The 15,051-nt window shown below is 42.3% G+C and overlaps 1 protein-coding gene across 1 annotated transcript in view; it reads right to left on the minus strand.

Moving 5' to 3' along the window:
• VTA1 (vesicle trafficking 1) overlaps positions 1-15,051 on the minus strand; it is a 307,826-nt gene that overhangs the window by 146,596 nt on the left and 146,179 nt on the right. The window lies entirely within an intron of this gene.

The raw sequence follows: 15,051 nt of genomic DNA on the forward strand, positions 1-15,051 counted from the left end.
TGCAGATAACATGGGTTGTGTTTTCTTATTAATCACAATTCTCATTATTGGTCATATTTATTTAGATTATTGGCATAAGGCCTCAAGCCCCTAGGCACAGTATGGCAGGACTTTTTATAGTGAAGGTCTCAGAAATAACAGACATAAGCAAAAAACTAGGTCATCCTATTGGACTATACGTCTATGCAAAGATATTGATATACCTGTGGTACGTTGAGGGTGGAACTGATACAATAGGTGACTTGAGGTCACAAAAGATTTGAAAGAATAAGTTACTTACCTTCGGTAAAGCTCTTTCTGGTAGGGACTCTATTGACTCTCAAATTCCTCACCTTTTTATGGGCGAGCACAAAGTGCTCCGTCCATTCTGTAATCTCTCTTTCGGCTTCAAACCACGCCCATGCCACATCAGTCACTTACATTGGTTTGTGGGCTTGACTTTTAAAATCCGCTTGTTTTCATTTGTGAAAGGCATGCATACGTCATGCCTTTTCCGGTGTTTAGCCTACCTACATAGCACCGGTAAAGTACCAAAGGCATACGGGGCTTGATGTTTTCAGCCTGGAGTCCGGACTACTTTATCTGTTTATTTTCCACGCTCAGTCAAGGTTGTAGTGTTGCCGACTCAGAAGCTGAGAGCATAACGCCGACTCAGAAGCTGAGAGCATAACGCCGACTCAGAAGCTGAGAGCATAACGCCGACTCAGAAGCTGAGAGCATAACGCCGACTCAGAAGCTGAGAGCATAACGCCGACTCAGAAGCTGAGAGCATAACGCCGACTCAGAAGCTGAGAGCATAACGCCGACTCAGAAGCTGAGAGCATAACGCCGACTCAGAAGCTGAGAGCATAACGCCGACTCAGAAGCTGAGAGCATAATGGGTGCCCTTACTACTTTGAGTTCGATGAGCCTGCATTGGTATCAACATTTTGGGTTTGGGAGAGGTCATGGACCTGGAGGATGAGTTAGTATGGGCGCCAGAAAGAAACCGGTGATAGGTGCAGATGGTCCAACTGGTGCTGAGGGTGAACCCACCAGCAGTAACCCAGATGGAGGCCTTCAAGGCTCCATGGGGTCTATAAGGCAGCTCAGGGAGTCTGAAATGATGCAAAGAGTCAGAGCATCGCCTCACAGAACTCTTCCATCTGCCTCAGTGCAGCAGACAACCCCCGAAAAATTAGGATGTGCCAGGACAAGTTATGGGATGGGCTGCAACGTTAACTGACTTTGGGAGTGGGAGTGAGAGGCATGGCGCCTTCTCTGGAGAATATGGATGGCTGGAAGGGGACGAGTCCCACTTAGACTTTTTATGTTTTTTTTCTGACATACCTGAAGATTTGGAGGGTGATGACAATCAGCCTCAGGAATGACTTCCACAACTCCAGGCCTGGGAACAGGACCAAGGCCGACCTTTGAATGACGTGGAGTCTTGTGGTGCATGGTGACTTCATCTCAGGGGTCTTGTATGTCCTTCAGGTTCATCTTTGCACACTGAAAGCAGGCCTTGGAGTTGTAGTCTGACCACAGGCAAACCTGAATAGGATCTGTCACAGACATTTGTTTGCAACAGTCCTAACAGGATTTCAAACCTGTAGCCTTGGAAGGTGAAATTTTCCTTACACACTGTAAAATTTGAGGTAAAGAGGCCTCAAAGAGATGAGAGGTAGCTCTGGATCCAAGTCTTACTGCGCGGAAAGGAGCTGATGTCAATGTGCAGAAGTGGCGCCTTTATAGGCTCTGCGTATCATTTCTAGAGGTGACTCACGTCTGTGTGCAAATCATGGAGGCACCTACCAGCGCGCAGAGGTACTGCTGAAAAAGTTCCGGATCCATTCTGATGCCTTGGAAATATTCAGAAGGTGAGGAATCTGTGGCTGGAAGTCTCTATCAGAAAAGTCTTTTAACTTGCATTATGAATCAATAAAACTGATTCCAGCAACTCTGACTGTGCATGCCTTTCTTCAGTACCATATTAAGTGGGGAGGGGAATGCAACAAAAGGAAAGCAACATTGTACAGGGATGAATTATTTACACAAGACTTGGGAGCAAATGTCAACATGAAGATGCATAAATCTTAACTATACATTTTAAAATGTGTTAAATCAAAAATCCTTGGCACCGTATTTCTTGTACTGGAGAACAAGCAAGCATTTTTAAGCTTCTGATTAGAAACAAGAAAATAAATGCTCATTAAAGCCTACGAGCATTTACTTATTTTGCAGCAAAAGTTAAACATGGCTGTATGTGACTCTACGAAGCAGTAGAAGTCTACGGCCAGAAGGTGGAAGAAAAAACTGCAGCTTTTTAGAGTGCTGTGCCACACTAATGGGCACCAGACTCATGTGGTAACAATGTTATTGTAGTTATGGTTTCAGTATTAAGCCTGGATCTAGTGTCCTGGCACACTACTAGGGAGTAACATGGGGCAATAACACAGAACAGGTTTTCTGTATTTATGACTGTGAGGTACTACTAACCTTTTGATGTTCTGCCAAGGTTTATGCATCATGTAATGCTGTTTAATCATATTTTACTAATTATTCTTAATCAATAGAACAGGTCAAAATGAATTAATTCAATTAGTCATTAGTTTTGCCTATGTATTGGGCCCATGTTTTGGACTTTGCTGCAGTTGACAAAACATCCAGATTGATTACTGAGAGGCTAAGGTAAGGGAAGAATAATTACTCAATGATTATAGGCAAGGACAGAGAACTCTCCAATCACCTCTAGTCAGAAGAAGACTTTCTCCCTAGTGGTGGTACAAAGTCTCTAGCAACAAATACTGTGGACAATGAAGAGCCACCAACATTACTAAGCACCACAAGCTTTCTTTCAACATCTGGGAAACTAGATTGAAGGCATAACAGAACTTCCTTAACTAGTCAGCTCTAAGAAGATCCTACATTTTGTGACCATATGGTAGCAAGTATTTCAGCTCCAGCCTTCAAGCAACAAACATGGGAGTTGATGATCACTTGAACGAATGAATTAAATAATTTCTAAAGTATACAGCTACTCCAGAGAGTGTTCAGGCACTACAAAAACCCACATGTCAGCCTATGAGCTAAGCGAGGAGAGGTGTGTTTTAAGAGCTTTCTAAATAACAACTCTTATAAAATGGGTCACGACACACTATTAGGAAGTAGCTTGAGGCAATAACACAGAAAAGGTTTGTGTTTTACCAAAGTGTTACTACTTAGACTCTCTTCCTTGAGGTTGAGGCAAACAATGTGAATCACCAAAAGAATGATCTTCTCAGCATTCCTAACATCTCATTCTCTATGCTTGATGCAAGTCCATAAGTGGTGACTGGTGTGGCCAGACACGGGTCCCTTGCTTGCTGTAGAATTTAATCTACATCTCACCAATGAAGTCTGAGACAGCTGATACCAGTCTGGGTTTGTGTGTGTTCCCTTCCGGGGGACTCTTTGCCTGGAAGTAAGGGATAGACTGTTTCTAGGGAGCCAGTATTGATTTGTATAAGCAGGCTTCGGTCTAGAGTGGCACAGTTGGAGAACAACTGGTTGCAATTGCTACCCAGACTGATTGCCAGTGGTGTGGACTACCTGCAAGCATTCTTTCTCATCACCTTTTGAACCATCTACCCCTGAAGCTTGGATCATATTGAACCATAAACTGAAACGTATCCAAGTGACAGGGTAAAAATGGATGTTCCCATTTGTGAGATTGCGCTCCTATCAGACAATTGTCCAGATAAGCTTAGCAGCTGAACTTTTGAAAATGCAAGGTGGTCAGCTCAGGATGTGTTAAATATTACTGGAGCTCCTGTCACATCAAATTGAAGTACATGTTACTGACTGCGCTGAACCATCACAACAAATCCACTACATTTTTGTGATGGAAAAATCCTTGGAAGTATGTGTCCTGCACAACCAGCTGTCATGTTTACCTGCTGCCTGTCCCTTTGCTAAAGTGTGCATTTGGTAATTATGTATACAGGGATATTGGTTATGGTCTTACAGATTCATAACAGGATATATCTGCCCTTTTTCTTTAATTACTCAAACGAAGGAGTAGAAGGGTCACTCTTGGCTTCAAATAAGGGACTGGTTATTTACCCTTAACAGCAGGAATATCTGAACCTTATCAAGATGCTTCTGGGATGATGCCTGAGGTAGTCCTGTAAACAACAGTTGCTGCAGTTGTAAAAAAAAGTCATTGCAGATACCTAGGTTATCCCAGAAGTCCTGAGTGATCTGCATCAATTGTGGTACAGGATCACAAACCTTTCCTCTAATAAAGTAGCAATTACTTCCTGAGGTCGAATGTCTGAGGATGCACGATTTACGAGGGAGTTACTGGGATATTTTGACCTCATCTGTTATTCGAAGCTACCAGAACTGGAGGTTTGAATTTCCTTTATAGAACATCTCTTCATGGACAGAGAGGGAGAGAGAGAGGCAGCTGGGAAAAAAGGTGGGGGGGGAGGGGGAGGTTTGATCTCCTTATTTTTATGGCCTGAAAGGCCTTTGGATTAACGGATCAAAGTGTACAGTTTTTTATGTTGTGCCTTGTGTAAAAGAATGAAGCTGCAAAGGGTAAATTTCCACACTTATTTAACTAAAAAATAATTACTTATGTTTTGCTGTCCAATTGGTTTTAGCCATTTATTGTACTGAACAGTCATCTTGAAAGCATTTGCCTTGTACAACAGCTTACATCGCTATACTGCTGCAAATATTTAAGCTTCATTAGGGAGTCTTTTTTCGTTTTTTTTATTTATTTTTTACTTCCCTACTTGTACACCTGCACAGCAGTTGACCTAGTACTCATAACTGACAGAACTGAGAATCGTCCGAAAGAAAACCTATTTTCCGAATGTTTCCATTTTTAAAAATAAATACAGATAGGAAAATAGATGGTTTTCTGTCTGCATTATCTGTAAGCATCAGTCAAATCAGAAAACTATTTCTGATTTAATTTTCTAAGTGCAGCATGTCGCATTACTACAACTTCAGAGTTATGGGGGATAAAAAGGAAACGGAAAGGTGAATGCGATATGACAGCGTTCCGAGTGTACTGCACACGGACTGGTCAAGCATGGATCCCGGTAGATATGGTAGGCCAAAAAGTGTTAAATGTTTCAAGCATGCATCTTTGAGCGTATCGAGGGGAAAAAAACTGACAGCTCAAGAGACGTTTATTGACGTGTTTGTAGATAAAAACTGTGTACACAAAAACTTTCATCTGAGGGATTTCTTCAATGCAATTTTCATATTAATCTAATGCAAATTACTCCTAAAAGTTTAATCACTATGGAGGGGGAGGGGGAGGACGAAAGGAAAATAACGCAATTTTGAAGAAACAATAATAGCAAGAGTTGAGTTTATTTCCAAATGAAACCGTCACATTGCGGTGGAACTATTATGTCTGGATGAACACACTTCCCAACTGAAAACGCACAGAAATTACTGTATGCTTTTGCAGCCATGAAATGAATGACAAGGTCTGTGAGGCTCGTCAGGTTTTCTCTCTAGAGGCTAAAGTTCATATAGTCTTTATTTCTCAAAAGTATACGTGCCTCCTCCATCAAGATATAGGGACTGATTACGTCCTTGATGGATGGGATACTCTGTTACAAATGTGACGGATATCCAGTCCACTGTATTACAAGCTTCAGTGTATCCTCAGGAAATTGTAAAACGGCGAGTGGGATATCCGACACCTTTGTGACACAGTATCCCATCCGCCAAGGTGGTAATCAGGCCCATAGTCAGCTATCGGCACAATCATTAACGCAAGCTTGTGGTTTTATTTCTGCGGCCACTATTAAGGCAAAACTGGAAACAACAAGCAGGGTGGACGGGGGTCAACCACAACGAGAAGCATTGGGTGGGAGGGAAAAGAAGCACCACATGCAAGAGGTAGGGTGGAAGAAGCAACAGTACCTCAATCATACAAGCAATGGACGACTGAAGTTGAATCAATCTGTGCTTGGTCTGTGCTCCACTGAAAGAAAAGGAAGTGACGCTAGGCCTTCACTGGCTAACTAGGAGGCACTAAAGAAGAGTGACAAAGAACCCAACAAATGGTAAGCAAGCCACTTATCATACACAATAGTCTTGCAAGTGAGAGCACATGCAGAAGCAGTGCATGCGCTCATACAGGCTCTACCTAAAAAATGGCCGAACTGAATTACACTACAACTTAGCAGAAAGTACATCTTTTTCCTTGATTTGGTATAAATCTGCTCAGCCGTTTCAAGGAATTACTGTTTCAAATAAAGTGATATCTGGAAGGTTGGGCCAGAAGAAGTCCAAAGTTACGGCAAATTACAAAAATATATAGTGAACTGACTGGCCAAGAAGGCCTTTTGTTCTGTTGGTCATTTCGCTACCGTTGGACCGGTACTGACTGGCTGGCCACAACATGAAAAACAAAATGTTGCAGCTGCCATTACAGAAAATGGGGACGTCGTTCCCTGGGTCTGAACTTGTTTAAAAAAAAAAAAAAATTAAGGAGGCATCCCGAGCCACTGGCACTCAAGGACGAGGACCCAGAGGGGCCTCCACGGGCCAGAAAGTTACAAAAAAAAATTAAAAAATTAAATTGTGCTACAGGTCCCCATGGTACTTCTCTAATTAGTGCCAAGTGACATGAAACTATGTGATGTTCTATTGGAACAGACTCCCATAAATATGCATGCATAATATCCAGATCGTGAGGCCTTTGTTATTAGTATAGCACATATACATAGTGGTTTGTGAAAGGATACTAACTGGATCTGTGAACTGTGATGAAAGAAGGAGGCATAGGAGACCTAAACAAGTGACCACTAAAACCTCCTGCCTTGAGGTGATAAACAATTATCTATCTCAACTTCTCTGGAAAAAGACAGCACCTGTAGAGCTCTTTAGGGGGATTTGAAACTAAAAAAACAACTGCCTTTATCGACTGGTCTGCTAAACAAAACAATTGTTAAGTCCTCAATATGGGTATATTAAAGATCAGTGAGTGAGCTCCTCAAATGGCTTATTCAAAGTTATGTGGACTCACCTGACAATTACAACTTCATGGTTCGGTATGAAGTGCCCAAACAGGTTTTGTTAGAAAGTAGCCTATAGACTGGAAGGGGTATGAATATTGGAAGGCTTCGCTGATTAGTTGAAAAAAAAGGGCAAATTCGATGGTCAGAGTACTGATACCGGAAATAGACAAACAAACTGTCAATTTTCCATTGTTTCCGGAGTAATAACTAGAAAAAATATATATACCTATATCCTTGCTGCCACGTTTATCAACAATTATGCCAAAATATAAAGCATTAGACAGGGATCCATAGAAAATAACTATATCAAATTAAGTAATATATATACGTGTGAGGCCACATTTTAGCACGCAGAAGTCTCTGTCTTTGCGAACAGGACCATAGTTACTATGCAAGGAGGAAGGAATAATTATTTTTGTACACTCTAAGGTGAATAATGCAGAACAAAATAAAAGGAGAAATAATGCCTATTAAGCAAACACGAAGCAGGTAGCAACACTAAAAATGAATAGATAAATACACCATTTAAATAGATTTTTCCCTTCAAGAGAAATCAGTGCAGATGGGTAAAGAGAAACGAATAAGGGATTGAAAAGATTGTGCAGAAAGAACAAATTTCATTTGCACAGCAATCATTATTAAGTGAAGAGAGATACTTCCATATAAAAAGGGTACAGTTAGGCTGCTGAGTACGGGTATATATTGACAGATTCTCTAAGGAACAATTTAGATTGATAAAATGGGGTGCAAAAATGGGACAAACTAGAGCAAGTGAGAAAAGAAATATTATCAACCATACAGAATTCAATCTAGCAAAGTGTAGGACAATTTTAATGATAATACTTGAAAACTGGCCAGTTTTGCATGGAATCACATGCTTTTCCAAATCATTCTTCGGTATATAATAGATTGGCAATATGCTTCAATATTAAATGAAAGAGGAAAAAGATAGGATACCCTTGAATTTCAGTTCAGACAAACTTGTGTACTTGATAGAAAACTGTACACCTAATTAATGATGATTTTGAAACCTGGACAGTGAACAATGTACCTTTTCTTGAAAGACTGAGGTATACTTGTTGACCTATTACTAACTCAATGCATGCCAAAAAAAATATATTCTGCCAAATTGTTATGTTCTGAAAGAGGGAGTAGACAGATAATTATTTCCACTGCCAGCTATAAAAGTGTCTAGCCCTCAAAAAACTTCAAAAGAAATATATTTTTTTGGTTTGTGATGTCTCAGAATTAAGCTATCAGCAACAGTAAAAGCATCTAATGATGAATGTGTGTGTGTGTGTGTGCGGTGATGGGGAAAGGTGTCAAGGGAGTTTGCAACAAGAAACTTTATAATCTCACAGAAGGGTGGCATGATTGTCTGAAAATGGAAACTTAGATCTTGTGCCAACAAGCAACGTAGGAGCGAGGTAACCACATTAAAACTAAGACGCCTGGAGAAAACAATGGATAAGAATAGAGCAGAGCTTAAAAAAAACTTTCAGAACCAGGACCCAATTTTTTTTTAGAACAATACATTTTCGTGACCCATCTAGCTTTAATGGACGAGGCGAGGTTGTAGTAATAGCAATTGTTTGTAAACGTCATGACCTTGACCCCACCTTTGATATCAGACTGTGGCCAGACAAGTACGGACACAGACTTGGCATGGCTGTAGTTTAAGGGACTACAGCTTTAAATGAAATGGGGATACGTTCCACTAATAGAATAAGCTGGTCATCCAACTTTACCACTACAGACACCATGCCACGCCCCATAATGGACTGGATTAATTCTAGTTTCATAAACACTCATAGTACAATAAAAGGTTGGACATTAAATACTGGGGGTCAAAGTAGATTTTTTGTATTAAAGTACATTGTTGTACTTCAAATCTAGAAAAACTGGAAAAAAAGAGACAGGGAAACCAAGATACAGTAGTACTGATATATAAGATTGCTAAAATAGTGTTATATACGTTGCAAACGAAAAGTGGGCAGGGCTATAAAAAATAAAAAACATCGATTTAAGTCCTCGTGGGACTTTATTAATTTTGCAACTTTCATACAAGCCAGGCAGTGAAATAAAAACTGTATCACCACATCAAGAAAAAATGGTGTCAGCATCCTCCAAAAGGAGCATTCCACTGCCAACGGCAGGCATAAGAAATAGCACCGAATGATTCGTCTGTAAATGCTTTCTGAAGGGCAATGGTGTGATATAAACTATATAATCCATTTTTATAACGACGCATCTATCTCGAATGACCGGGCTACGGATTTTTCTCTCCTAGCAGCAAATTTCAACCATGTCCGAGGATGCACCCTCACTTTTAACGCTCTGGCATCTTTATTTCAGGAGCAAGGGCCGCGGAAAACGGAAGCTAGTCAAATCTTTTCTTCGCTGCCAAGTCAAGTATTAGCTTTGTCTTTTGTCATGACCCAAAACAACTCAGTGGCACATTTCCCCTTTTATTTTATTCTCCATTTCGAAAGTTGGTGACTCAAAGTGCCGAATCAAACAAGCCACCTGAGCGAGGAGGACAAAGACGGAAGCTCATGTGTTCGCCCCAGTAGTTAGCACTGAAACTTTTGTCCTGCAAGTCCCCTTATGTCTGACTTAATGGAGTGCTTTAAAAGGGTAATGTAATCAGAAAGGCATTCTGAAGACTCATTGTTAGGGGTTACATAGCTCCTGTAACTCGACACGGCCTTAACTACGTCCCTCCAATCATCTTGCTTCAGCCAGGCAAGCAGGCTTTCAGGGGGCAAAGCACTATTCAATAGAACATTGTTCACTCCCTGACAGAGGTCACTGCGTGGCTCACTGCAGAGCATCTCAAACAACAAGGAGTCTGATGAACAGTTTTAATGCTTGACGTTAAAATAAAAAATAAAAAAACATAGTTGGCAGAGTTTCCACAACATGATCATTGTCCAAGTGAAATTTTCAACTGTACTGCTTTTTATCATGCACATTTCTCTAGAATACAAATATGTCAGTTTTTTAAGCAACCTTGATTTCTTTGTTAGCTTATTTCTGTAAATGCTTAAAACAAGTACATTAATAAATATTTTAGTAACACATTTATAAACCTACCCTGCCATACAGGGTTAGTATCATTGTTCTTATATTGTGTAGCTCTATTACTGCACTGCGGTCTCAGATTGTGCAAATAAGTGAAACACCTTTTTTTGAATGTCTGCCGCCAATGAGCGAAGCGTCAGTATCTGCCCGGCAATAGAGGCAAGACCTGCCAAAGCCAACAGGGCTGGCCTTGGCAAGTAGGTGCAATGGTTACATTTGTTTTTACTTTTTATGGTAAGGAAAACCGCAAAACACAAAAAGCATAAGAAAGGAAATATGACGTCTTAATTGCGGCAGCCATGACAACGTAAAATGTAAAACTAAATTAAACATTCCATATAATTTTTATATACGTTTGGATGGTTCCCAGTAAACAGGCGTATTTAGATGAAGTGTATCAATCCTATTTAGTTTTAACGTACATTACAGAAAAATGATTCTTATTGGCACAAACAAAAAAGTGCTACTGGTTTTGAATTACTGTAACTGGAAGGCATAGGGATCTATCCACAAACTGCATTTGTGGTACTTTTAGTAGAGCTACAATGGTACTATTCACACATTACAAAATGCTATTCCCTAACCAGTGTGCAGAGGGATAAATCCCCGCCCCTCCTATCCTTCACGTGCAGAGAGCTCAGTTCAACCTGCAGAGATCTCCACACGTGTACGCCTGCATTTTCGTATTAATGTGGGAGGGATGGAGGGAGTAGCTGGAAAATAGGGAATATTTACTACTAAATTCGAGTTGGTTAGGAAGGTAAAGGGGATGAAAAGTGGGCAGGGAGGAGATCTGGAGGGGTTCAGGGAGGGACACAGGAGGGGTTCAGGGAGGGACACCCACCCACACAAAAACAGTAAGCCCATTCCTATGCACAAACTGCACTAATAAAATTAACATACCAAAAAAGAACTCAAAACACTGGCATATCTAATCCAGCTCAGAACAGAACCATCATGGCCAGACACTGGTACTGCAACACCTTCCAACAGAAAATCACTGAGAGAGGGTCTTAAAGTAAAATCCTATAAGAAATAATTTTAAAATTAATTTATTTATTTAAACTTTTTAAAACATTAATGTAGCTTAATGTTTTAGGAATTCACTAAAAAACAAAAAGTTATGTTATAGTCAGGTCCTGATTTTACACCCATTATCAATGATATCAAAGGTTTCACGAGTGATGTAATATGTGGGGCAATAATAAGCAGTGCATTGCGGGAACGAGTTATAGTTACTTAAGATAACTAACTGTAACTTCTGAATTTCTATGCTTTTCTGTGTGCAAAATCGAAACCTCACTAGAAACGTCCCTGTAACCTCTGATTTTTTAGTGATTATCTAAGGTTTTTTAATTCTATTTCCTAACTATAACGCCTTCATAACCTCTAGTTTTTTTTTTTTTTTTAGAGAATTTCTAAGGTTATGTAATTCTATTTCCTAACTGTAAGCTCCCTGTAACGTTTGTTTTTTTACTGAATTTCTAAGGATTTTTTTTAAATTCTACATCATAACTAAAATGTCCCTGTATTTTTTTTTCAGTGAATTATTAAGTTTTTAATGTTATTTCCTAATTATAATGTCCCTTTAATCTTTGTTTTTTCAGTGAATTTCTCGGGTCTTTTTTTAACATAAGTAGTATTTAATACATGTTAATCCAACCACCAACACGCACAGCCTTTAGCCATCCGCGGTGGGGCCTGTAGTTAACCCCCCCACATGCAGCCAACCCCACACCCCATAAGGAATTTGCCTGTGTGTGGCGGGGGGCTTAGTCACAGCGCCTGCCCTGAAGCCCGGCCCTACGGCCAACCTCTAGCATGCATCTAATCCCACGCTGCACACGGCCTTCGCCCACGCGCAGCCAGATGTTGGCTGCAGATCCTTGCCTGGGGACAGGCTCTGTAGCCAACCCCACAAAGACAGCCTACCCGTGGCCCCCTTTCCCACTTTTGGGTCTGGAGACCCCATGCCTTGGGGCCTGGCACATTTTGTGGGGAGGAGGACACATACCCCACTCCCTGGCCCAATTTTGGCCCCAGGAACCTCATTCCTTGAGGCCCGTGCATTTTGTTTTAGGGGAGGGTGTATGTGGTCCCCCCTCCCTGTCCCATTTTTGGCCGCAGGGTCCACCATTATATTTATGGGGGAGGAGGGGACCCAGACCAAAATAATAGGCCCAGGGGACCCCATCCTCTGGGGTCTTGCCAGTGTGTAAAGGGGAACAGGAACTGTGAACCCCCTCCACAGGCCAATTTAGGTCCCGGGACCTCATCCCCCGGGGCCCAGCCAAGAAAGGGTGGTTTTCCTGGTGGACACCCAAGGCACCCACCATATCTTCGTTGGGGGTAGCAGGGGTGGGGGCCTAGGGCCCCATCCGGCTCCCCGCATCCAGTGGGAGTCGGCACTGCTCCCGCCCGCAGGGAGCAGGTAAAAATGCTGCTCCCTGCGGGCGGTAGCAATATTCCGATTTATTCCCTGCCTGTATCACGGTGCACAGGAAAACAGATCTGAAGTATGCTCCCAGCTGGCAGTAGCATTTTAAAAGCTACCGCCAGCTGGGAGCGGACTTCGTGTTTGCTCTCGCTTGACAGGAGCTTAGAAATTCCTCCACCTTGCTGTGCAACATGGTGGTGGTGTTGTTCGTGAGAACCTGCACAATCCTCGTCTTGATGGACGGTAGGAAGGACTTCAGCACCAGACGCATGGTCTCCGACTCAAAAAGATTAATATGGAGCCAGATTTCCACCACAGACCAGAGTCTTCTAATCTCAACCTACCCCAGGTGACCTCCCAAACCCAGCAGTGACGCATCATCAATGGGGAATGGAGAGGTGTCGGCTGCTGGTGCAATTGCAATTAAGCAGTCACCACTGCATATCGCGGGCTGTGTCGTCCAAAACCTAGATGGCATTCAACAGGTTTTCTTGGTACTGGGCCCACTGGAACTTGAGATTCCACTGCAGAGACCACATCTGTTACCTGAGGTAGTGGACAAGGAGGATTCAGTAAGCTAAAAGGCCATGAAGCCTCAGAGCTGCTCCTACTAAGATCCAGGAAAGAGACTGAAATGTTGGGTTAATAGCACGAAGAACCCGGACCCGATGAAAAAGAGGAAAGGCTCTGAACTGCACCACATGCAAGACAGCTCATTTAAAAGGAAGCCTCTGTGAAGGAGTCCGGTAAGATTTCAGCTTTTTGATTGAAAATCCCAATGATATCATGACATGTGAGGTTTCCCAATACCTGGAGGTGGTTTATGACCAACTGCGGTGAACCTGTCAACAACAGCCAGTCACCAAGGTAAGGGAAAACTGGTATCCTGAAGATGGGCAGTGACCACAGCCTTCACTTTTGTAAATGCCTGAGGGGAACTGGTGAGGCTGAAGGGGAGCACATTAAACTGAAAATGCTAAAGCCAGTCTTGAACTACTTGTAACATCTGTGGGACTGCAAGATGGGTACATAAAAATATGCATCCTGCAGGTCCAAGACCACCACATTTTCACCTGAATCCAGGGAAGCCTTAACCTGGTGCAGCATAAGCATTTTTAATTTGTTCTTTTGCAGGAAGTCATTCGGAGGGTGAAGTTCTAAGCGAGGGTAAAGGCCTCCATCCTTCTTCGACGTGTGGAGATAGCAAGATTAACAACCTCTCCCTATTTTTAAGTCCAGAGCTTTCTCAATGGCTCCTTATGGAAAGCAGATCTTGTATCCTGCATTAGAATAGACAGGTGCTCCTCAGACAGCAGATTGAATATGGGAGAAAGACGCAGCAGAGCAGAAAGAAACAGTAGGGCATAACCATGCTGACTGATTTGGAGGACCCAGTCGGATGTGATGGACTGTCACCCAACCAAGGAGAAAGCACTGGACTCTATCTCTGACAGGGTTGTTGTGCGTAAACTAAAGCGGCTTGGAGGCTATTGCCGCTGGGGAGGATTACTGGAAGAGTTGATGTCTACAGTGACCTTTCTGTTGCCTGCCACATCCACCTTGAAAGGATTGGGGTGACTGCAGTAGGGTCTGGGGAGACTGGCGTTGCCTGTATGTCAACCCCCTGAAGTACCCTCAGAATTTCCTAAACTGGTGAGGAAACACTCTAGCAGGGGCTGAGCGCCCAGAGAGAGTGCCATGGCCCGCACTACTTTCTTTAAAACATTCTAGAGGATTATCAGCTTTATCGCCAAATATACGTGAACCATCGAAAGGTATATCTCAAGAGATGCCTGTATGTCTCCTGAGGAACCCGTGGATTGCATTCATGCATGGCACACAATAAGGTGCTGAACTCTCACCCCAGAAAATTAAAAGTATCAAAGTCAGCATGAATCACATATTTGGCCGCATCTTGACTATCCTGAATGGTCTGATCCAAGGAGGCCAAAGTTCTTCCGGGACCGCCAGCAAGATCTTGCTAGCCATGTCCCAGAGAACATGCATTAATCTGCTCAATAGGCAAATTGTTTTTACCAACCTCAGTGCTAGGCTAGCCAAAGAGAACATTGCTTTTCCAAACACCTCAAACCTCCTTGACTCCTTTTCCAGTGAGGTGGTAGAGAATGAATTGGGGTTCATCTTGCTGGATGCCTTGATCACCAGACTCTCTGGAGGGGATTGCTGCTCTTCGAATTACCACAGCTAAGGAAATACTCTCTTCCATTGGGGGGGTCTAAGTAGCGAAATCAACTCAGTATTAAGAGAACCACCAAGCAAACTTGCCTTCTGTAAGTCTATACCAAACATACCATCATCATAATGAGGGGATAAATCAGTCCCATTCTCACCATCGTCATCTCCGGGTGGTGGCAAGATCTAATATAATATGAGCCAAAAACACAATGGAGCCTCTGAGGATGCTACATGGTAATGGAAACATAGTATCAGACTCAGCTGATATGGAGAGAATTGCGAGGTAGCAGGTTCAGAGCATGACCTCAGTCAGAGTCAAGG

The sequence above is a fragment of the Pleurodeles waltl genome, chromosome 5, assembly GCF_031143425.1.
Source record: "Pleurodeles waltl isolate 20211129_DDA chromosome 5, aPleWal1.hap1.20221129, whole genome shotgun sequence".
Lineage (NCBI taxonomy): Eukaryota > Metazoa > Chordata > Amphibia > Caudata > Salamandridae > Pleurodeles > Pleurodeles waltl.